A 26,066-nucleotide genomic window follows, 5' to 3' on the forward strand; every position below is an offset into this window, starting at 1 on the left:
TGCCCTTGGAATGCCCGCCACTCCCACAGCGGGAGCCGTTCTCCAGGATGCAGCCTCAAGAGAGTGAGGTGTTCCCGAGACCACTTGGACTGTACACACGACTAAGCCCCGGTAAGGCGTCTCTCGAAAGTTTTATGATTCTGGCAGGCAGACACGAAGATCTCCTCATCTCCTGACCGCCCACGACATGCCTCAGAAGTCGCCTTGCTTATTTAGAGCTGCTGTTTGCTGATCTGGAATGGGGCTGCCTCCTTCTTGGGGCTCCCCTTGTTCTCCATGTACGGGGGCCAGTTTGTGAAGCAACAATTGGTGAGCCATCCCCAAAGTCCAAAGAAACACACCAGCTTGCCTCCCTGTCAGGAGTTTCCAGGGTATAATCTGGAACCGGCCCCCGGCACTCAGAGGGGCAGGGAGAGAACAAAGAAAGAGGCAGGCCCCTCCAGCTGAGTATGCAGCTGATTTAATAAGCAAAGGAAACATCTATACAGGATTTGTCTGGGGGAGAAGCAGGAGGAGTAGATCCCGGCACCTGCCCAGCAGATCCTTAACGTTTACACAGAGAGAGGGTTTAACTGGGTTCAGTCAAGAACGCTTGCCAGTGTTCTCAGCACTGCGTCACTGTCTCAAGGCACTGTCTCTGGAGAAGCGTCTGGGAGCAGGTAAGGCAAGTGGAACCCAAACTTCAAGGACAGGGTTGAGGAGTAAAGAGCCTCTGATGGACTGTCTCATGGGTAAACTGTCGCACACGTGCTCTGGATGACTTTCCCCAATGAAATGGGCCTTGGGGAAGAAGCACCCACAAGAGAAATCTTGAGTTGGCCATCAAGCTCTCTGGCAGGAAAGGGTAGGGGTGGCCCAGAGGTCCGGGGCTTTCGGACTGCCCTGTGAGTATGGCGATGCCCCATGGTCCTGGCTGGTTTGGGGTGCTGGGCTGGGGAACCACGCAGAATGGACTGCAGCAGAGACGGGGAACAAATGGCAGCCACGGTGGGCTGGCCACTGCTTGAAAGGGTTCACCTGCCCAACTAGAGGCAGAAGCATGAGGTAGAAAGTCAGGAGAAGCGCTGAGATTAGAGAAGGACATGCAGTTGTCTATTGCTTTGTGAGCTTCCGGGCTGGCAGACCAGGTTGGGGGACAGGATAGTATGTTGGAGAGCTTAGCATGCCATTTTTCGAAGCTAGGAGGTTGCAAGCTGCTACAAATTAAGGAGTGAGCATTTTTTTAAAAGATTTTATTTATTTATTTGACAGAGATCACAAGTAGGCAGAGAGGGAGGCAGAGAGAGAGGAGGAAGCAGGTTCCCCGCCGAGCAGAGACCCTGATGCGGGGCTTGATCCCAGGACCCTGAGATCATGACCTAAGCTGAAGGCAGAGGTTTAACCCACTGAGCCACCCAGGCACCCCAGGTCTGAGCATTTAAAAAAAAATTTCATTCATTTATTTGAGAGAGAGAGAGAACGCACAGAGGGAGAGGGAGAAGCAGGCTCCCTGCTGAGCAGGGAGCCCGATGCAGGGCTGGATCCCAGGACCCTTGGATCATGACCTGAGCTGAAGGCAGATGCTTAATGACTGAGCCACCCAGGCACCCCTTCTGTTTAGGTTTTGAAAGCTATCTTTTTTCCTCATCTCAAATGTTCATGAGTCTGTAATGACACATGATGACTACATGTAAATGGCCATCCCTGGGTGATAAGGAAAAGGTATAAGGGGATATCTTCTCTGTTCAAGAAAGAGTGCCTGTGGGGCCCCTGGGTGGCTTAGTCATTGGGTGTCTGCCTTTGGCTCAGGTCACAATCTCAGGATCCTGGGATCGAGCCCCGAGTCGGGCTTCCTGTTCAGCAGGGAGTTGGCTTTTCCCTCTCCCTTTGCCCCTCCCCCTGCTTGTGCTCTTTCTCTCTTTCTCACTCTCTCTTAAATAAATGAAGTCTTTAAAAACCAAAAATAAAAAAGAACGCCTGTGCTCAACCTGGTATGTGTTACATGTTGGAGGAGAAACAAAAATCTAACTGGAGAAAATTCTGCTTTTGGTGATGACAGAGAAGCTTTTAGCAGACCAGTTTTCCTGCTGAGATAAACTAAACAACTGGATAAAAGACATTATTTATTTGGAGGCATCATCAAGTTGCTGGGGAGACAGAGAAGTGAGAGGCCAAGAGCACAGAGAATTCCAAGCCCCACACTGCCAGGCCGGATGAGTGCCCAGCCCAGCTACAGTGCGTGCCACGTGGGAGAGACCACGTTCTCTGGTCTTGCCCTTACACAGTGCACGTGGGGACTCCAGGCCCCGTGTGGGTGGCCACCTCAAAACCAAGTCTCTCTCCAGCGCCTGACACTAGCCAGGGTGCTGTCCTCTGGGTGGGTTCCCAGAGGTGCTGGCACTGCAAGCAGACGGCCCTTACGGCATGGTACCATGTTTCTCTCATGGGCTCTCATGTCGCGAGGCCACTGGAATGGTACCACTGGCACATCCTAATTTTGGATGATGCTCGCAGTGAACATGGGATGCCTTCTGGGCTCAGAGCTATAAAGGTCCTCCACCAAGCCTCGGGTGTGAGCTACATGTGTGGGCCCGTGTATTAGCTCAGCTGTTAGTGTTCTGACTATAGTGCCACCTCGGGCTTCAGCATTCAAGAACAGTGAGGTGTCTTTATTATAACAAAATGTAGAGGGAGCCTGGGTGGCTCAGGTGGTTAAGTGTCTGCCTTCAGCTCAGGTCATGCTCCTGGGGTGCTGGGATCGAGTCCCACATCGGGTTCCCTGCTCAGAGGGAAGCCTGCTTCTACCCCTCCCCCACCTTCCTGCTCGCGATCTCTTTCTCTCTCTCTCGAATAAATAGAATTTTTTTAAAATGTAGAGAGCAAAAGGATAGAGAAAGATATAGCATGTCGAGACTAACTCAAGAAACTAGAAGTATCTATACCAATATCAGGCATGAGGACATGAACCTCCAAATTCAGGATATTCATGAACACTATGCAGAGTGAGGTGAAAGAGAGAAGGGAGGTATATGCAGGAAGTTTCAACTGCATCTGTAATCATTTATAAAAAGAAGAACTATCTGAAGCAAATATGGCAAAATATTAAAGCTAGGCTGGGAGCACCTGGGTGGCTCAGTGGGTTAAAGCCTCTGCCTTGGGCTCAGGTCATGATCCCAGGGTCCTGGGATCGAGCCCCGCATCGGGCTCTCTGCTCAGCGGGGAGCCTGCTTCCTCCTCCCTCTCTCTCTGCCTGCCTCTCTGCCTACTTGTGATCTCTGTCAAATAAATAAATAAAATCTTTAAAAAAAATACTAGGCTGAGCATTCAAGTGTTTTTTTCTCTATACCTTTTAAGTTGAAATATTTAATAATTTCAAAAATATATAATGAATCAAAAAATTAGACAAATGCTCACAAAATGAGAAATGGGCATAAATTTGAAGGAGGAAACATTAGGCAGGACAAAGAGGTATATTTTATATTAATAAAGGTAAACTTCATCAAAAGATATAATGGCAACAAATGCTTATGAATCAAACAACACTTAATATGAATAAAGTGAGGGATGAGGAAGATGGCAGCACAGTCGGCGGACCCTAGGCTCCTCTCATCCCATAAACACAACTAGGTAACTACCAAATCATTCTACATATCTCAGAAAGACCTGAAGATAGACAGGACGAACTCCATTAAAAAAAAAAAAAAAAGGCGGGGGGAAGGGGAGAAGCAGCAACACCTACCAAGGTTAAAAAAAAGAAAGTGGAGATGTGATTTAGGGGACAAATGGATTGTAGGTGTTATGGAAGGGAGGGAGCTGGGCTCCCAGAGAGGAAGGGGAAGGAGAGAGAGAGATAGTAGAGAGAAGGGGAGAGGAGAGGAGAGGGGAGAGAGAGAGAGAGAGAGAGAGGAGAGGGACAGAGGGGAGAGGAGAGAAAGGGGGGGGATTATTTGCTCTTCTTGGAGTTCTTCCCTGACAGGCCGCATTCACAGAGATGCCTGTGGCGCTCCATGTCCCTCTCCCCCTCCTCCGCATAAACACAGCCGCCTGAGGGAAGCAGTGCAGTGCTGATGGCTCCTAACTTGCTTACACCAAGCCCCAGCCCCTGCACTCTGGTGGACTGCGCTTCTCAGTCAAGCTTGCCTCAATCCCAGCACAGTGGGCCCCTTCCCCAGAAGACTAGCATCAACCCCTGCCCACACCACGTCTCCCGGCCAGAGAGCTCTGTGGAGCCTTGGTCCTGGTGGAAACAGTACCAGGTCTTACTTCACCAACAGATCAGAGCACGCCTAGTTACAATTCTCTACATTCTGGTCAAGGACCAAGCGACACCTCACACAGCAGGCAAGGAGAGGCTTTACAGATGACTGCCCTGAAGGACAGAGCAGCCAGAACACAACAGCAGAGCACACACAGCACACACCAGAGATGTGCTCTGAAACATCAGGCCCTGGGCACTCCATGACCTTTCCTTTCTTTTCTTTTTTTAAAAAAAGATTTTATTTATTTATTTGACAGACAGAGATCACAAGTAGGCAGAGAGAGAGGAGGAAGCAGGCTCCCTGCTGAGCAGAAAGCCGGATGCGGGGCTCGATCCCAGGACCCTGGGATCATGACCTGAGCCGAAGGCAGAGGCTTTAACCCACTGAGCCACCTGGGTGCCCCCATGACCTTTCTTCATAAGGCCATTCCTCTCAGGAAACATAACTGACTTTTCAAATACAGAGAAGGCAGAGACTTAGACAAAAGGCCAAGACACAGGAATTCATCCCAAATGACAAGAACAAGACAAGGCCATGGCCAGAGATCTAACCAAAACACCTATAAGTAGCATGCCTGATGGAGAATTGAAAGCAACAATGATGAGGATACTCGCTGGGCTTAAGACAAGACTGACTGGAAGACCTCATGTGCATCCTTACCACAGAGAGAAAAGAGCTAAACAACAGTCAGAAATGAAGAGTATCACTGCGACTGGAAACAGGCCTGACGCAATGAACAGCAGACTGGAAGAAGCAGGGGAGTGAATTAGTGACAGAGAAGACAAAATAATGGAAAATAAAGATGCTGAACAAATGAGAGAAAGAAGAATGATGGAACATGACAAGAGACTTAGGGAACTCAGGGACGCCATCAAATGGAATATTGTATTATCAGAGTTCCAGAAGGAGAAGAGAGGGAAAATGGGGCAGAAAATTTGAGAAAATAATGGTGAATACTTCTCTAATCTGGGGATGGAAACAGACACCTAGATCCACAAGGCACAGAGAACTCCCAACAAAATCAACAAAAGCAGGCCAACACCAAGACCTACTGTAATTAAATCTGCAAAATGTGCTGATAAAAAAAGCAGCAAGACAAGAGAAGTCCTTGACTTGACTTACAAGTGAAGACCCATACGGCCTGCTTCAAATTTATCAACAGACACTTGGCAATCAAGAAGGCAGTGGCATGATATGTTCGAAGTGCTGAATGGGAAAAATCTGCAGCCAAGAACACTCTATCCAATAAGGCTAACAGTCAGAATAGAAGGAGAGATAAAGACTTTCCCAGACAAACAAACACTAAAGGAGTCCGTGCCCACTAAGACAGTTCTGCAAGAAATATTAAAGGAGGCTCTTTGAGTGGAAACGAAAGACCAAAAGTGAAAGAAGACAATAAGGATTCAGAGAAAATCTCCAGAAACAATGACAAAACAAGGGGAAAAATGGCACTGAATACATATCAATAATTACTCTGAATGTAAATGGACTGAATGCTCCAATCAAAAGACACAGCTGGAAGAATGGAAAAAACCAGATCAATCTACAAGCTGCCTACAAGAGACTCATTTTAGATCTCAAGATGCCTGCAGACGGAAAGTGAGGGGGATGGAAAAATATTTATCATGTAAATGATGTCAAAGAAAGCTTGAGTAGCAATACTTACGTCAGACAAACTAGATTTTAAAACAAAGACTGTAACAAGAGATGAAGAAGGCACTATGTTATAGTAAAGGGACTATCCAACAAGAAGACCTAATAATTGTAGGTATTTATGCACCATTAACACAGCATACCCAAATATATAAAACAATTAACATAAAGGAACTAATTGATAATACAGTAATGGTAGGGGATATTAACACCCCACTTACAAGAGTGGACAGATAGCCCAAACAGAAAAGAAACAAGGTGGGTTGCCAGGTGGCTCAGTGGGTTAAAGCCTCTGCCTTTGGCTTAGGTCATGATCTCAGGGTCCTGGGATCAAGCCCCACATCGGGCTCTCTGCTCAGCGGGGAGCCTGTTCCCCCCCCTCCCTCCACCTGCCTCTCTGCCTACTTGTGATCTGTCCTGTCAAATAAATAAATAAAATCTTAAAAAAAAAAAGAAAAGAAACAAGGAAACAATGGCTTTGAATTATACATTGGACTGGACGGACTTAACAGACATATCCAGAACATTCCATTCCCAAACCATAGAATACACATTTTTTTCCAAGCATGCATGTGATAGTTTCCAGAACAGATCACATATTAGTACACAAAATAGACCTCAACAAATTAAAAAAGACTGAAGTTATACCATGGATCTTCTCTGATCATAATGTTACAAAAGTTTAAGTACTAGGCACCTGGATGGCTCGGTTGTTTGGGTGATTACCTTCAGCTCAGGTCACAATCCCAGTGTCCTAGGTTCAAGTCCCACATCAGGCTCCCTGCTCCATAGGGAGTCTGCTTCTCTCTCTGACCTTCTCCCCTCTCATGCTCTCTCTCTCACTCTTTCTCTCAAATAAAAATAAAATCTTTTTTTAAAAAAACTTGAAGTAAATCACAAGAAAGAATCCAGAAAGACCAAAAATACATGGAGGGTAAACAACATGCTAGAAAAGAACGAATGGGCCAGCCAGGGAATTAAAGAAGAAATTGAAAACCACATGGAAACACATGAAAATTAAAACATCATCAACCAAAACGACGGGGATGCAGCAAAAGTGATTCTAAGAGGGAAGGGATGCAGGCCTACCTCATGAAGCAAGAAAAATCCCAAATAAACAACCTAACCTTATACCCGAATGAGCTAGAAAAAGATCAACAAACAAATCCCAAAGCCAGCAGAAGGAAGGAAATCCTAAAGATTAGGGCAGAAATACATGATAGAGAAACTAAATAATAATAATAATAATAATAATAATAGAAAATACCAATGAAACCAGGAGCTAGTTCTTTGAAAAAATTAGTAAAATTGATAAACCTCTAGCTGGACTTAACAAAAATAGAAAGGACTCAAACAAAATCACAAATGAGAGGAGAGATCACAACCAACACCACAGAAATACAAACAATTAAAAGAGAATATTCTGGAAAGCTGTATGCTGACAAATTGGACAACCTGGAAGAAATGGATACGTTCTTACATAGAAACTACAAAATGTAAACAAGAAGGAATAGAAAACTTGAACAGACTGATAACCAGCAAATAAACTGAATCAGTAATAAAGATCTTTCAACAAACAGAAGTCCAGATCCAGATGCTTTCACAGTCAAAGTTTACTAAACATTTATTTTAAAAATTTTTTAAATTTTATTTACTTATTTGAGAGAGAGAAATAGTGAGAGAGGGAGAGCACAAGCAGAAGGAAGAGGGAGTAAGAGGACCCCAGGGATCATGACCTGAGCCAAAGGCAGACTCTTAATGACTGAGCCACCTAGGCGCCCTGAAATTTTACCAAACATTTAAAGAGGAGCTAATACTTATTTTCTCATACTCTTCCAGAAAAATAGAAAAGGAAGGAAAACTTCCAAATTCATTCCACGAGGCCAGCATTACCCTGATACCAAAGCCAGATAAAGATTCTACTAAAAAAGAGAACTATGGGCCAATGTCCCTGATGAACATGGATGCAAAAATTTTCAGTAAAGTACTAGCACACCAAATCCAACAGTACATTAAAAGAATCATTCACCATGATCACCTGGGATTTCTTCTTGCTTTGTAAGTGTGGTTCAGTATTCACAAATCAATCAGTGTGATACATCACATTAATAAAAGAAAGGATAAGAACCGTATTATCATTTCAATATGTGCAGAAAAAGCATTTGACAAAGTACAACATCCATTCATGAAAAAAGCACTCAACAAAGTAGATTTAGAGGGAACATACCTCAACAGCATAAAGGCCATCTACAAAAAACCCACAGCTCCTATCGTCCTCGGTGGGGAAAAACTGAGAGCTTCTCCTCTCTACAGTCAGGGATAAGACAAGGATGTCTATGCTCACCACTGTTATTTAACACAGTACTAGAAGCCCTCGCCACAGCAGTCAGACAACAAAAAGATACAAGAGACATCCAAATCAGCAAAGAAGAAGGAAAACATTTACTATTTACAGATGACATGATACTCTACAAAGAAAAGCCAAAAAACACCACCAAAACATTGCTAGACCTGATACACGAATTCAGTAAAGTCGGAGGATATAAAATCAATACACAGAAATCTGTTACATTTCTATATACGAGTAATGAAGCAGCAGAAAGGGGAATGAAGAGATCAAGCCCATTTAAAACTGCACCAAAAGCTGTAAGATACCAAGGAGTAAACCTAACCAAAGAGGGGAAAGACCTGTAACCTGAAAACTATAAAACACTGATGAAATAATGTGAAGACACAAAGAAAGGGAAAGGCATTCATGTTTATGGGTTGGAAGAACAAATATTGTTAAAATGCGCACACTACCCAAAGCGATCTACAGATTTAAGGCAACCCCATCAAATTACCCACATCATATTTTCACAGTGCTACAACAAATAATCCTAAAATTTACATGGAATCAGAGAAGGCCACAAATAGCCAAAACAATCTTGAAAAATGAAAGCAGGGGCGCCTGGGTGGCTCAGTCACTTAAGCATTTGCTTTCGGCTCAGGTCATGATCCTGGGGGCCTGGGATTGAGTCCTCTGTCGGGCTCCTTGCTCAGGGGAGAGCCTGCTTCTCCCTCTCCCTCTGCTGGCCGCTCTGCCTACTTGTGCTCTCCCTCTGTCAAAGAAAATAAACACAATCTTTAAAAAAAAATAAGGTGTTGATAAGAAAAAAAAAAAAGAAAAATGTAAACAAACCTGGAGTCATCACAATTCCAGACTTTAAGTTACACTACAAAATTGTGGTAAGCAAAACAGTGTGGTCCTGCCACTAAAGAGACACAGAGATAAATGGAACAGAATAGAAACCCCGGAATTGAGCCCACAATTATATGGTTAGTCTTTGATAAAGGAGGAAAGAATATACAGTGGGAAAGAGACAGTGTCTTCAACAAATGGTGTTGGGAAAACTGGACAGCGACATGCAAAAGAATGAAACTGGACCACTTTCTCACACTATACATAGAAATAAACGCTAAATGGATTAGGGACCTAAATGTGAGACCTGAAACTCCTAGAAACGAGCATAGGCAATAATTTCTCTGACATCAGCTGAAGCAACATTTTTCCAGATGTCTCCTGAGGCAAGGGAAATAAAAGCAAAAAAATAAACTATTGGGACCACATCAAAATAGAAAGCTTCTGCAAAGTGAAGGAAACATAACTAAAAAAGCAGCCTACAGAATGGGAGAAGATATCTGCAAACGATATATCTGATGAAGGGTTACTATTCAGTACATATAAAATAGTGATACACGGGGCACCTGGGTGGCTCAGTGGGTTAAAGCTTCTGCCTTCGGCTCAGGTCATGATCCCAGGGTCCTGGGATGGAGCCTCACATCGGGCTCTCTGCTTGGCAGGGAGCCTGCCTCCACCCCCCGCCTGTCTGCCTACTTGTGATTTCTATTCTGTCAAATAAATAAATAAAATCTTAAAAAAAAATACCGATACAACTGAACACCTGAAAAACAAATAATTCAATTAAAAAATGGGCAGAAGACATGAGCAGACATTTCTCCAAAGAAGACATCCAGATGGCCAACAGAAACATGAAAAGATGCTCAACATCACTCATCATCAGGGTAATAGAAATCAACCTACAATGAAATATCAGCTCTCACGTGTTAGAATGGCTAAAATAAAAAAAAATACAAGAAACAACAAGGGGAACCTTTGTGCACTGTTGGTGGGAATGCAAACTGGTGCAGCCACTCTGGAAAACAGTACGGAGGTTCCTCAAAAAATTAAAAATAGAACCACCCTACAATGCAGTAATCATGCTACTGGATATTTTCCCCCAAACAGAAAAACAGCGATTAAAAGGGATACATGCACCCCTGTGTTTATAGCAGCATTATTTACAATAGCCAAGATACAGGAGCAGCTGGAGTGTCCATCAACTGATGAATGGATGAAGATGTGGTGTGTGTGTGTGTGTGTGTTTATGTGCGTCTATTGTGTAGACACACACAATATACACATGCAATAGAATATTATTCAGCATATGAAGGAATGAAATCCTGCCATTTCTAACAACACGGATGGAGCTAGAGAGTATGATGCTAAGTGAAATTAGAAAAACACAAATGTCATGATTTCACTCATATGTGGAATTTAAGAAACAAACGAGCAAAGGAAAAAAAAAGAGAATGTGACAAACGAAGAAAACCACACACTAAAGTGTAGAGGACTGGTGGGTACTAGAGGTGAAATGGGGGGATGATAGAAAAAGAAGAGGAGTGCAGGCCCCTAGGGGATGGGAATTAAAGAGTACACTTACGATGAGCACTGAGGAATGAACAGCAGTGCTGAATCACTACATCGTACACCTGAAACTAAGTAACGCTATGTCAGCTATACTGAAATTAAAATTAAAATCTTAATTTAAAAAAGAGTCAAAAAAAGTCAACTAGAAATAGACAAGAACTCCCCTAATCCGACAAAGGGTTAAAGATAAAGATCGATATAAATCCTACAGCAAACATTATAGTTAATGGTGAATGAGTAAAAGTTTCTCCTCGGATCGAGATCAAGAAAAGAATATCTGCTATTGTTATACCATTTTTATTCAGTGTTGAACTGAAAGTCCTATCCAATGCAACAATTCAAGAAAAAGAGGTTGAAAAAGTAAGGATAGGAAAAACTAACACCATCATAATTTGCAGATTATACTTTTTTAATGTAAAAAGATTTAAAAGTATCTTCAGATCTATTAGATTGTAGAAGTGAAGTTAGCAAAATTACTGAATAAAATGTCAATATATAAAATTGTATATAAACAACTGTATTTCTTTTTTTTTTCTTTAAGATTTTATTTATTTATTTGACAGACAGAGATCACAAGCAGGCAGAGAGGCAGGCAGAGAGAGAGGGGGAAGCAGGCTCCCTGCTGAGCACAGAGCCCAATGCGATGCAGGGCTCAATCCCAGGACCCTGAGACCATGACCTGAGCTGAAGGCAGAGGCTTAACCCGCTGAGCCATCCAGGTGCCCCATACACAACTGTATTTCTACATATCAGCAATAATTAGAAAATAAGTTTAAAATTATGCAATTCACAATTATATCAAGAAATGTAAAAAAAAAAACACCCCAAAGAATAAATAAAACAAAATAAGTACGAGATCTCTGTAGAGAAAATTACAAACATTACTGAAAGAATGTCAAGAGCTAAATAAATATATAGCCTTTATTGGAACACCAAACATTGTAAAGGTATCAATTTCCCCCCAAACTGATGTTTAGTTTCAATGTACTCCCAGCACGCTTTCTGGACAATTGATAGATTCTAAAATACACGTGGAGATACAAAGGACCTAGAATATCCCCAGATCATTGTGAAAAACCAGACTGGAGGACTCAACACTGCCTGATTTCAGGACTTACTATAAAGCTACAATGATCAAGACCTGAAGAACAGGGACAAACCTGTAAAGAAACAGAACAGATGGAACAATCTAGAAATAGAGGTACAAATCAGTTGAACTGCAACAAATTCAATGAACAACAAGCAATGCAACCTAGTAGAGGAATTATAGTCTTTTCAAAGCAAGTGATGCTGGAACAACCCTATCTCTATTTGAAAAAGAACCAATCTTATCATTACCTCACGTAAAAGCTCAAGATTGTTACATAAATGAGGCAAGTGTGGCCTATATCTACGGGCCTTCTCTTTGTTACTTCTTCATAGCGAACCGGGACCACTGCTTCAAAGCTTGCCAGTGCCAAACTCAAATCTTACAAATCCACTTGCTTTTAATATAGCCCAAATCATATTTTCGGCCAGGTAGAGTCTGCCCGCTTCACGTACCCTGCAAAACTGGACCCCAAATCCACCAGCCATAGATATGACAAACTGTGGGATCATAAGGGACATCGGGCAGCCGTTGCCGGCCTTGCTGCTGAGTGGCGTCGCCCAGCTGTAGTTAGTTCCCCATTCTCCAACTCCCCTCCCCACCGGGAGTTGCACGGTCTTCTCGCCTTTCTGGGAGGGGGCGCTGTGCCATCGCCTCTGGAGTTTTCCTGTCATGAAGGACTTCAGTCACATGCCACCTGTCCTAGCACCACCAAAAAAAAAAAAAAAAAAAAATCCTGCTGAGAAATACTGACATCCTCTTGTGATCCCATCTCTTCTTTGATTAGCCCCAAATCCTCAAACTCACTACATGGGGTCATAAGGATGGGGCTTTGGTGATGATCAAGGAATTGGCACGTCTGTCTAGTCGCTAGGACACTCAAAGCGCGATGTGATTCTGGATGGCTTCAGGTGTTTGGGGCTCAAATCTGGACCGCCTCCGTGTCACGGCCCTGTTCTTCTTAGTGGCTCCATCTTTTGTGGGCTTCTCTTGGGCCTCGTTAGCCTGGTCAAGCGGTAAGCCCAGTATGTGGATGAAGCCACATCATTAGAGTGGACTTTTGGCATCAGAGGTGCTGAGCTGCCCAGGGAAGGAGAACAGCTCACCTGCTTGGGTCTTTGATACGAGACAGGGGCCAGATACCCTAAGGCCCGTCGTAGGCCTGATAGAAAAAGAAGAGGAGTGAAGGCCCCTAGACTGAGGGAGGGCTACTCCTGACCCCATGTCGGGCCATAGAAGGAGGAGCTCCCCTGTGGCCGGGCCAGGGATTTGGGGAACATGGAAATGAGAGGATGCCCTCTTCCTTGGAGACAGCTGTGACAGGCCAAGGCCAGCTGCCAAAGCGCAGCTGTGGTTGTGAGGGGACACACGCCTCAGATGTTGTGACATTGACCTATCCTATTGCAGATGTCATCATTCTAGCTTGTCCCTGGAGGGATATCAAGATCCTAACCCTTGGGCTTGGTTGGGTGAAGCATTACTTAAAGTGACCAAGGCAAGGAAGTTCTTAGTCTTGACCCTCAACAGGACTCCAAAGGGGGTTGCTGTCTTCCTGGAAAGGGGCCCCCCAAGTCACCGAGAGGCATGCTGGGCCTTGCTTCCAGGCAGCGTCTCACCAGGACACAGCCTGGGGGGGAGTAAAAGCCCACATTCTGGGGGAAGACAAGATGGAGATGGGGGAAGGGGTGGCGGTACCCTGGGAGGCAAAATGCTAAAGATCTTTTTGTCCTGACTGTTCCCTTGGAGATGATCCCTGTTCTCATTATTGGAAGGGGCAGTCTCAGTCATCAGTGAGTAACAGCCTAAGGCTTGTATGCTGTTGGCGACACTGGTAACCAGTGAATGTTCCCATACTGGTGTGGGTGGTAAACACACCCCAGTAACAATCATGGCAAGGCACCGAAGGGTGACATCCTGTCACAGCAGACGTGAAGTGCCGTCCTGTCATTCCATTCCCTGATAGCCTGTGCTTACAGCCACTACCAGCGAGTGATGGCTACTTACAGATTATAGATGATTAAATAAGGCTTTCCCTACATTAGAGCTCCTCTACCAGATAATCACCCCTTTAGCGAACAACACTCAAAAGAATATGGGCAGGGCGCCTGGGTGGCTCAGCGGGTTAAAGCCTCTGCCTTCAGCTCAGGTCATGATCCCAGGGTCCTGGGATCGAGCCCCGCATCAGGCTCTCTGCTCAGCGGGGAGCCTGCTTCCCCCTCTCGCTGCCTGCCTCTCTGCCTACTTGTGATCTCCGTCTGTCAAATAGATAAATAAAATTCTTTTAAAAAAAAAAAGAATATGGGCAAATGATCTGGAGTTACAGACTTGGCTAACATGTTCCGTTCAGTGAAAAGTCTCACAGAAGAGTTGACCATAATCTGCCTTCACCTCTGAGGGTCAACAACAGACCTTTTCCTGGTTGCCTGGGGGCGGGGGGAGGGTAGACTTCAATAGTCTTACCATTGTGCATGGGTTTTTACTGACAGGACCTAGATGCCTGCCCCTCACTCCCACCAAAATGCCTTTGGCATTATATTGAGGACATCCTCTTCCCTGCACCTGCCACCTCTCCGTCTTACAGACCCACAACAACGAGTGAGCACCTTCCTGAGAGGGCACACAGGCCACTGCGTCACTTCAGAATGTGTAAGGTATAAGGTACCCTAGAAGGTCCTTTTATTCTGTTAAATTTGGGGGCTACATTTGGAACTGAAAAGAGTAAACTATGAGGTGTGTGGGTGGCTCAGTTGGTTAAGCATCTGCCTTCGGCTCAGGTCATGATCCCAGAGTCATGAGATCGAGTCTCAAGTCAGGCTCCCTCTCAGCGGGGAGCCTGCTTCTCCCTCTCCCTGCTACTCCCTCTGCTTGTGCTCTCTGTAAGATATGTAAATAAAATCTTTTTTTAAAAAAAAGATTTTATTTATTTATTTGATAGAAGACATAGCAAGAGAGGGAACAGAAGCAGGGGGAGTGGGAAAGGGAGAAGCAGACTCCCTGCTGAGCAGGGAGCCCGATGCAGGGCTCCATCCCAGTACCCTGGGATCATGACCTGAGTCAAAGGCAGACGCTTAATGACGGAGTCACCCAGGCGCCCAACAAAATCTTAAAAAAAAAAAAAAAAAAGGTAATCTATTCCCAATCTGGGAACAGAAAATCTAGCATTCCAACCTTCCATACCCATAAGGAGGCTCGACATTTCCTAGAAGTTCGGATTTTGACACCAACACATTCTTCCGCCATACTATTTGCTAGGCCCTATATACCGGGTAGTCAGTCCGTAAGTCTTCCATATTCAGTGGGGACCTGAGTGACAAGAGGCTCTAGATAAACTAAGGGAGGTTATTCAGTTCAGCTTTTGCCCTATGTGCCCTGAGGGCAAGAGATACAATTAGAAGTTTCTGCCACCAGAGTTTGCTTCCTGAGGCCTCTGGACCAAAGGAATAGGCAAACTCCTACCCATGGACTTTTACTGTAATCAGCTTCCTGTCTCATCCCAAATGTGTTTGCCATTGGAGAGGCAACTCCCAGTGGCCTACAGGGCACTTTTGGAAACCTTGGCCGTTTCTGGGGCAGAGCGAGTTACCCCACGGACCAGGATTTCTAGTATGTCCTGCACAATGGAAAAGGTGGCCTGAGAAGTCAGATCAGCAACAGAGACCTCATTATTAAAATGGAAAGGATACGTACAAGGGCAGGTCATACCCAGCCCTCCTGGAGATTTACAAAGTCCACGAGGAAACAGCCTCATATACTGCTACTGAGGTTGACTTGCCCCAAACCCAGAAATGCCTCTGCCTCCCACTCCCTGCTCGCTCAATGGGGACAACGGGGAGGATGGTCAGGACTCTCAAAGCAAGAAAAGCAATGGTCTTCCTTTACCAATGGATTAAGCACTGGAGTATAAGAGGCCAGATAATGGACAGCTGTAGACTGTTACCCCTATTCAAACAGTCCGAAGTCCATATGGGGTGGAGGAGTCAACCTAGCTCTTCCATCAGTGCCCCGACCCATGAGAAGTCGGGGCACTGGGGCATCATGGGCTCATGAAAATGGACTGTTAACAGGAGGTGTCATGGCAGAGAACAAAGCCATTAGGGACTGTACCAAATGCCAACCGTCTCTTCAATAAATGGTCTTGAGGGAACTGTCCAGGGACAGGCAAAATAAGGAGATTAGACTATCTTACACCATGCATAAAAATTAACTCAAAATGGATTAAAGACCTGAATGTAAGACCTGAAACCATAACCTTTCTAGAAGAAAACATAGGCAGGAAGCCCTGTGACATCTGTCTTGGTGATGATTTTTTTGGACTGGACTCCAAAAACAAAGGCAACCAAAGCAAAAATAAATAAGTGGGACTACATAAAGCTAAACGCTTCTGGAAAAAAAAAGGAAATCATCATCAAAATGAAAAGGCAACTCTTTTCCACATTGTATATTCTTGCTTCCTTTGTCATATAAGTGTGGGTTTATTTCTGGGTTCTCTACTGATTTTTTTTTTTTTTTGCCAAGACCCTACTGTTTTGATTAATATAGGTTTGCCATATACCTTAAAATCTGGAGCTGTGATGCCTCCAGCCTTGTTCTTTGTTTCAAAACTGCTTTGGCTGCCTTTCAGGGTCTTTGGTGGTTCTACAAAAATTTTAGGATTATTTGTTCTCATTCGGTGAAAAATGCTATCGGTATTTTCATAGGGATTGCATCAAATCTATAGATTGCTTTGGGTAGTATGGACATTTTAACGATATCAGTTCTGCCAATCCATGAGCAAGGTATGTCTTTCCATTTGTATCATTTTCAATTTCTTTCAAAGTACAGGTCTTTTGCCTCTAAATTTATTCCTAGTTATTTTATTCTTTTTGATGCAGAAGCAAAATGCAATTGTTTTCTTCATTTCTCTTTCTGCTGCTTCACTGCCAGTGTACAGGAACAGTATTAGTTTCTTGGTATCAATTCTGTATTCTGAAACTTTACCAAATTTCTTACTTCTAGTAATGTTTTGGTGGAGTCTTTGGGTTTTTCTACATGTATGTCATCTGAAAATAGTGACAACTTCGTTTCCTCCTAACCAATATGAATGCCTCATTTCTTTTTCTTATCTGACTGACTGCTGTGGCTAGGATTTCCAGTACCATGCTGAATAAAAGTGATGAGCGCCATTCTTTAGTTTTTAGGTTTTTTTTTAGATTTTTTTAGACATCCTTGTCTTGTTTCTGGTCTTAGAGGAAAAGATCTCATTTTTTTTTACCTTTTAGTAGGACGTTAGCTGTGTTGGGAGAACTGGCCAGCAACATGCAAAAGAATGAAACTGGACCACTTCTTTACACCCTCTGCAAAAATAAATTCAAAATGGATTAAAGATCTAAATGTGAGACTTGAAACCAGAAAAATACTACAAGAGAACACAGACAGCAATTTCTCTGACACTGGCTGTAGTAACATTTTTTCTAGATATGTCTCCTAAGGCAAGAAAAACCAAAGCAAAAGTAAACTATCCAAACTACACTAAAATGAAAAGATTTAGTACAGTGAAAATAAATAAAAAATAAATAAGTAAAACAAAACAAAAAACAAACCATCCACAAAGCAAAAAGGCAACCCGCTGAATGAGAGATGTTTGCAAATGACAGAGCTGATAAAGGGTTGGTATCCAAAACATACAAAGAACTCATACAACACAACGCCAAAAAACCCCCATCCTATTAAAAGTGAGCAGAGGACAGGAACTGACATTTTCCTAAAGAAGATATACAAGATGGCAAACAGATACATGTAAAGATGCTCAACATCACTGATCATCAGGGAAATGCAAATCAAAACCACAATGAGATACCACCTCGCATCTGCTGGAATGGCAGTTGTAAAAAAGAAATATCAAGTATTGGTGAGGATGTGGAGAAAAGATAACCCTTGTGCCCTGTTGGTAGGAATGTAAATTGGGACAGCTACCATGGAAAAGAGTATGGAGTTTCTCAAAAGAAGTAAAAATAGAGCTACCATATAATCCAGGAATTCCACTTCTTAGTAATTATCCATAGAAAAACACAAATGCAAAAAGATGTATGCAAATGAATAAAACACACAAACAAAAGGCAGAATCAGATCTATAAATACAGAGAACAAAGTGATGGGTACCAGAGCGATGGTGGGGGTGGGGGGAACAGGCAAAATGGGTGAAGGGGAGGGGGAGATCCAGGCTTCCAGTTATGGCATAAGTGCAAAGAATAAAGGGTACAACATAGGGAATATAGGCAATGGTACTGTAATAGCGCTGTATGGTGACAGATGGGAGTTACCCTTGTGGGGAGCACAGCATAACGCAAACACTTGTTGACTCACTATGTTGTACACCTGAAAGTAATGTAACTTTGTGTGTCAACTATGCTGAAGTAAAAAAAATATTAAAAAATAAAACAAAAATATTAAAGTAATTTAACCATTAAAAATTTTAAAAAAATATATGCATCCCCATGTTCATTGCAGCACTATTTTTAAAAAGACTTTATTCATTTATTTGAGAGAGAGAGAGAATGAGAGAGGGAGAGAGAGCATAAGCTGGGGGAGTGGGCAGAGGCAGTGGGAGAAACAGGCTTCCCGCTGAGCCGGGAACCTGATGCGGGACTCGTTCCCAGGACCCTGGGACCATGACCCAAGCCAAAGGCTGATGATTAACCGACTGAGCCACCCAGGCACCCCTGTAGCACTATTTTTAATAGATAACATACATAAACAACCTAGTATCTACTGATAAATAAATGGATAAAATAAATATAAAATATGATATATTAAAAAATCCTATTGACATCAAAAGGAATGAAATTTTGCCGTTTGCAACAACTTGGATGGACCTTCAGAGCATTATCCTGATGTATGTATGTACATATGTATATGTGTATGTATATGTGTGTGTATGTGTGTGTGTCTGTGTGTATGTACGTAAGCAAGCCCTACGCCTAATGTGGGGCTTGAACTCATGACACTGATATCAAAACATGCTCGACCGACTGAGCCAGCCAGGTGCCCACAGAACATCATTCTAAATGAGATAACTCAGACAGGGAAAGACAGATGCCATATGATCTCACTTATATGTACAATCTAAAAAAAAACCTAAAAACTAAAACCAGACTCAGACTCAGAGAACAGATTGATGGCTGCCAGCGGCAGGGGCTGTAAGGTAGGCAAATGAGCGAAAGGAGTCAAAAGGCACAAACTTACAGTTATAAACTGAGTAAGTTCTAGGGAGGCAGGGTCTGCCATGGTTTCTATAGTTAATAATACTATACTGCGGGGTGCCTGGGTGGCTCAGTGTGTTGAGGCCTCTGCCTTCGGCTCAGGTCATGATCCCAGGGTCCTGGATCAAGCCCCACATCGGGCTTCTCTGCTCAGCGGGGAGCCTGCTTCTCGCTCTCTCTCTGTCTGCCTCTCTGCCTACTCGTGATTTCTGTCTGTCAAATAAATAAATAAATAAATAAATCTAAAAAATAATACTATACTGCATATTTGAAAGATTCTAGGAGAGTATACCTTGAAAGTCCTTTAGCACAAGGAAAAAATGGTTTTGTAACAATATATGGTGATGGAAATTTGCTAGCCTTCTGTGGTGATCATGCCACAATATATACAAATATTGAATTTTTACATTATATACCTATAGCTAATATCAATTAAACCTCAATAAAAAAAATAGCACAGCTTAGATTCTCCACCTATCCTGCCATCCTACAGCAAGAACTATCATAGAAAGAAATAGAGGCATTTTAAAACAAGAACTCCTGAAAGAACAAAGGTCCCTCAGGTTCAAAAGTACAGGGGCGCCTGGGTGGTTCAGTTGGTTAGCCATTGGCCTTTGGCTTGGGTCATGATCTCAGGGTCCTGGGATCGACCCCACATTGGGCTCCCTGTTCTGCGGGAAACCTGCTTCTCCCTCTCCTTCTATCCCCACTTGTTCTCTGTTGCTCTCTCAAATAAATAAATAAAATCTTAAAAAAATAAAGATCAAAAGTACTGCCCACAGTCCTGATTCCATTAAATTCGCACCCCCGTGGCGTAACTTCATCATACGAAAATTCACAACATATGAAGAGACCACCAGTAGAGATGCTCTGACTTCGGCTAGCATACGCATCCGCACCAGCCACAACTCAGCACCAGATCTCACGGACTGATTGCCCGCCCTCTCCCCGCCCCGACTGCTGCACACAGATGACCCACGACTTTCACCTCTAACCTTTTGCTGTGTCCTCTCCTTACTGGAGAACTTCCTACGTACGCCAGCGTCAGTTCCACAGCCCCCAATGGACCTCCCCCCAACACCCTACTGGTGACGAGGTTTGTCTGAAAACAACAGGCCACACACATGCCACAGGGTGACATGCGATGTGGGTCAGCACGGAGACCCCAAGAACTGTGCCATTGCCTCTTCAGATTGGTCTGTCCTGCTAACACGATCACAGACACCAACACGGAGGCTGGCGCTCCTCGCCCTCCTGTCTCTACAACTAACCAGCAGCTCCCACTCTGGCTAAGCCAGACTCTACCATGGGGCTGTGACTCACCCAGATCTTCCAACTCTGGGGGCCAATTTTCCTCCAAATCAGATGAAATTGACTATTACCAACCAGTGCCAGCAAATGAACGGAGCAAAGGGCCACCAGCCACGAATCTAATTTAAGGCAAGCCCAGAGATGGCATTCACCGGTATTACCACCGGGATGCTTGTGATTGGGGGATTCAAATTAGAAATGCCATCGTCCACAGCCAACACCAATAAACCCTACGGGATCACACTGAGAAAACAAGAGCTCTCACTAGATCCCCCCCCCCACGATGATAAATCAAACCTGGCCAACAACGTATGCCCTTAAAACTACTGGGCTCTTTTCCCATTCATTGTAATTCTCTCTTTTGTCCTTCAAGTACAAGCCACTCTCACTGAGGCAGAAGGAAACTGTTCTCACCAAGTGACCCAGGGAAACTTACCACGAAACCTCCTTCCGGCTGCTAATCTAGACACTAGGAGGGCCATGTTTACTACATCTCACCCAGGGCAAAGCAAGCCCAAGATATCAGTGTCTACAATCAGCTTGGGAATTCCTCTCTACCATTCCCTCCAAGGCCAAGGGCAAGCTGACACTATACGTGGGGGAAATGTGCTTTGCAAACATTGCTGCATTCCTTAGCCACCACGGTGAACCAGCAGAGCTCCAAGGTGTCACAGCAAGGACAAGCCCCATGAAAAGCAGATCAGATCCCACGGAGAAATCTATCCGCCCACCTGAATGGGAGTCTTTCTACCCAAACCCACATCTACTTGCTTACAGCTACTGTAACGTCTGCTGAGTCCACCGAAACCATCAAATGCCTTCAGAAATATTTGAGTGAGATGGTCACCCTTCTGGGGGAATTCTTGAAAAAAACGTCCAGGACTCCACAAGGGAGGAGATGGAAACAACAATTCAAAATTTAGAGGCAAGGTTAACCTGGGAGGAAATTGACTGGTGTGGTCACATCACCCCCTCCCAAGGGGCACCCTCTGAGTCTGCCCTAGAAAAATGGCCCCTGGGACAGAAGTGGTAGAGTCAGGATCCCCACTCCGAGGGGCGTCTGCTTCTCCCTCTACTTCCTCGTGCTCTTTCTCTCAAATAAATAAATAAAATCTTCCAAAAAAGAGACAGAAAATGGCCAAATGTATAAAAAAATTAATGTCTCTTTTGGAAATAATTCAGTCCCTCCCCATAAGGATCCCACGAGTATCCCACAGTTCATGACATCATTTGGTGCGTGGCTAAATTAACAACTTTTTTTTCCAAACTTCTTAGAGTGCCTGCACAGTTTATTCCCCACACTGGAATCACACAGATGCTGCTTACTACACGCAGCCAGCAGGAAACCCAGACACCAGCGCACACTTAACAGAAAAAGGAGGAGGATACAGATTTATCCACCAAACCAAAGCCGTGTCTTGCCTTAGCCACCACCATCCACAAGATGGCGCATGCTGGCCTTGCTTCTGCCAACCTGATTTTCAGGGGCATAGCGTAAGAACTACCTGGCCGAGCTCCTCCATCAACTTCTTTCATCAAGATAATCCTATTCCTGTACCCCCAACACCCAGCAACAATATCCAGAGGCTAAGTGTTCAGTAATATGTCGCCAATCGTGGGCTGTGCCCATGACCAACTGCAAAGCTATTTGACTGCAACACTCTTTGTTAAAGATTTTATTTTTATTATTTACTATTTCTTTCTTTCTTTATTTGAGAGACAGAAAATGACAGAGAGGGGGGAGAGAGAGAGGATGAGAGAGGTGGGAAGGTCAGAGGGAGAAGGAGACTCCCCGCTGAGCAGGGAGCCAGATGCGGGACTCCATCCTGGGACTCCAGGATCATGACCTGAGCTGAAGGCAGTCGCTTAACCGACTGAGCCACCCAGGCACACCAACACTGTATCTTTCTATTAACACTCCCTGGAGCTTCAGTAAAGCCATACAAACTTAACCTTCACAAGAACACAGAGAATGTTGGCAGCAGGAGGAACCTGGTGAGTTTGGAAGGGAATCAGATGGTTTCCTCCATCATAAGCTTCCCCTCATCCAACACAGGACAATATTTCATGTACCTGGGCATGGCTAAAAATTCCAGTAGCTTTAACCCCCCTGCCCAAGGACTTGTTCCCATAACTCATGCTAGCCACCACTCTCCATCCCTGCAAATGAGCTTTTCAAACAGCCCCTCTTGTTCTAACCACCCGCAATCACTAATTTTGGGGGCAAACTGCATACATTTGGGGTTTGGGACACTAAACGAAAAGTAACACAGGTAGCTATGCTTACACAGATTAAACAAACGGCCCAAGAACTGAAACTCTTTGTCAAATCTTATCACAGTTTAGGGGCAATGGCGTTGGGTACCCACCTAGCCCTCAATTGCTTATTGGTTGCTTGGTGTGGTGGGGTGAGGGGTTCTGTGTACTTACCAATTCATCTCTCTGCACGCAGGTAGATAACACTCATCCAGTTTCACTAACATTTGGGGATATACACTGTAGAGGCCATAAAATCACTGTGTTGACTAAATAGATTGAACAAATAAAAATCTTTCCCAAGTCTCCTGATTTCCCCCCGCTAAATCCACTGGCTGTCAAGGAGCTTTGCATTTTCAGTTTGTGCCTTCTTGGAATTCTGGGTCTTGAGAATGCTTTACACAGCCTCCGAAATCCTGTTTTAAGAAATAAATTACAGGGGCACCTGGGTGGCTCAGTCAGTTGAGCGTCTGTCTGCCTTTGGCTTAGGTCATGATCTTGGGGTCCTGGAATCAAGTCCCGCATTAGGCTCCCTTCTCAGCAGGGAGTCTGTTTCTCCCTCTCCCTCTGCCTGCCACTCCCTCTGCTTGTGTGCTCTCTCTCTCTCTCTCTCTTTCTCTGTCAAATAAATAAAAATCTTTTAAAAAAAGAGAAATAAATTACAACTTCTGTTATAAGACAATAGAGGGACAGGGGATGGATTGCTATATAAATGAGGCAAAGAGAGTCCCTATATATTGGTCCTATATTGTTTACTTTTTCACAACAGGTCAGTACCATTAGCTCCTTGTGCTAAAGTTTTACATATCCCCGTGCTTTAAATATAGCCCTGAGAAGCAGATTTTTAACCATTTAGAGCCTGTCTGCTTTGTATACCCACAAAACTGCAGGCAAAATTTGCTAGCCATGGAGAAGATAAATCCGAGATCTCTAAGACCCCAGATCACTGCTGTTCTTCAGAACTCTTTATCAAAGAGACTCCCCATCAAGACACGGAAGTCCCCTCTCAGGTACCCCTTGCCTGGGATTTGCCCTGCCCTCCTCCCCTTCAGAATGGTGTGGCCCTTTGGAAGGTCTCCCCCTGTGAGCGATGGTCCCCAAGTGTGCATCCTTTTAAAGATGGTTGTCTGTTCCTACCAGTCTGTGGCCACATCGTTCTCCTTGATTGGCCCTGAAATCCCTTGGATTCATTATAAACATCCAATAAACCCATCAATGAGAAGCACCATACTAATAAAAGACAAAATCCACATGACCATCATCCGACAGACACAGGAAAAATACTTATTAAATTTCAACACTCTTTCATTTGTAAAAGCCTCAATAAACTAGGAATAGAGGAAAATGTCCTCAATTTTACTAAGTGTGAATTTCTGAAAAACTACAGCTGATATTATATTTGCTGGTGAAAGACAGAATGTTTTTGACCTAAGTTTAGAAAAAAGGCAAGAATATCTTCTCTCCCCACTTCTACTCAAAATTGCATTGGAGATTTCAACCAATATAATAAAGAAAAGATACTAGAAGGAATACATACTGGAAAAGAAGTAAAATTGTTTTTATTCACAGACAACATAATCTTTTTATAGAAAATTCAGAGTTATCTACAATAAGAAAAAATCTACTAGAACTAGTAAGTGAGTCTAGCGGGGTCATAGGATAACAGATCACTATACAAAATCAGTTGCATTCTATGTATTAGGAACAGTATAAGAAGAAAATTAAGAAAGTCATTCCATTTATAATAGAATGACAAAGAAAAAATACTTAGGAATAAAGTTGACACCAGGAATGCAAGACACATGCACCGAAAAAATACAACACATTACTAATAGAAATGAAATAAGAGCTTTTTTAAAAAAATGGAGAGATATACTATCCTCATGGATTGGAAGACTCAGTATTTTTTTTTTTTAGAGAGGGGGGTCGGAAGTGGTGGGGGGAGGGAAAGAGAGACAGAATCCTAAGCAGGCTCCACACCCAGCACAGAGCCTGATGCAGGGATCAGTCTCACAACCCTGAGATCATGACCTGAGCTGAAATCAGGAGTTGGACACTTAACCCACTGAACCACCTAGATGCCCTAGGAAGACTCAATATCGTTAAGATGTCAAGTCTTCCCAAATTGATTTATAGGCTCAGTGTAATCTCTATGAAAATCCCTGCAGGATTTTTGTTTTGTTTCATTTTTAGAAATTGACAAACATTCTGAAATTTTTTAAAGATTTTATTTATTTATTTGACAGAGAGAGATCACAAGTAGGCATAGAGGCAGGCAGAGAGACAGAGAGAGAGGAGGAAGCAGGCTCCCTGCTGAGCAGAGAGCCCAATGCGGGACTTGATCCCAGGACCCTGAGATCATGACCTGAGCTGAAGGCAGTGGCTTAACCCACTGAGCCACCCAGGTGCCCGATTCTGAAATTTATATGGAAATGGAAAGAGTATAGAATAGCCAAAATAATTTTGAAAGAGAACAATGTTGGAGGACTTACACTACCTGATTGCAAAGCTTAATATAAAGCTACAATAACCAAGACTTATATTTTTAGAATAAGGATAGATATATAGCTTAACAGAACAGAATAGAGTCCAGAAATAAATCCTCACATTTTTGTCATCTGACTTTTGGCAAAGGTGCCAAGGCAATTCAAAGTAAAAGGATAATCTTTTCAATAAATAGTCCTGAAAAACAAAAAGTCCTGAAACAACTTCATATCCATATGCAAAACAAAACACAAAAAATGAAATTAGACTCATATCTCACCATATGTGACTCAAAATGAATGATAATCCTAAGTGTAAAGGCAAAGATGAAAAAAATCTTACACAAAGATTTGTGACTGTGGCTTACATAAAGATTTTGTAGATATGACTTTAAGAGTGCAATCCATACAAAATGATGCATTGGACTCCACTGAGATTTAAAAAATATTTCCTGCAAAGACATCACTAAGAAAATGAAAGGACCAGCCACGGACTATGTGGAAATATTTGTAAATCACAGATTGCATAAGGAATTATATCCTGAATATACAAAAAAACCCTTTTTTAAAGATTTTATTTATTTATTTGACAGAGAGAGAGATCACAAGTAGGCGGAGAGTCAGGCAGAGAGAAAAGGGGAAGCAGGCTCCCCGCTGAGCAGAGAGCCCAATGCGGGGGCTTGATCCCAGGTCACTGAGACCATGACCTGAGCCGAAGGCAGCGGCTCAATCCACTGAGCCACCCAGGCGCCCCCCAAAAAACCCCTTTAATGCAGTAAGATGACAAACCGCCCAATAAAAATGGAGGGAATGGGGAAGAGTTAAGATGGTGAAGGAGTAGGGGGATCCTAGGCTTGCCTCATCCCTCAAACACAGCTAGATAAATATCAAATCATTCTTAAAACCCAAGAACGATCTGGGGACTGAGAAAGCAAACTGCATATCTAGAGGTAGAAAAACAGCCACATCATGGAAGGTAGGAGCTGCAGAGAGTTGATTTGGAGGAGCAAAGAATTGTGGGTGATAGGGAAGGGAGGGAGCCCTGATCAT

The 26,066-nt window shown here is 43.6% G+C and overlaps 1 long non-coding RNA gene across 3 annotated transcripts in view; it reads right to left on the bottom strand.

Moving 5' to 3' along the window:
* Positions 1–11,354: 11,354 nt before the first annotated feature.
* The window catches only part of LOC122897248, a 28,075-nt gene continuing 13,363 nt past the window's right edge, over positions 11,355–26,066 (bottom strand). For all 3 annotated transcript variants that reach the window (XR_006382503.1, XR_006382504.1, XR_006382501.1), the window contains exons 4-5: positions 16,980–17,061; positions 11,355–12,430 (exon numbers count right to left, since the gene is read on the bottom strand). This is a non-coding gene — a long non-coding RNA (uncharacterized LOC122897248). The remainder of the gene's footprint in view (positions 12,431–16,979; positions 17,062–26,066) is intronic.

The sequence above is a fragment of the Neovison vison genome, chromosome X (genome assembly GCF_020171115.1).
Source record: "Neovison vison isolate M4711 chromosome X, ASM_NN_V1, whole genome shotgun sequence".
Classification (NCBI taxonomy): Eukaryota; Metazoa; Chordata; class Mammalia; order Carnivora; family Mustelidae; genus Neogale; species Neogale vison.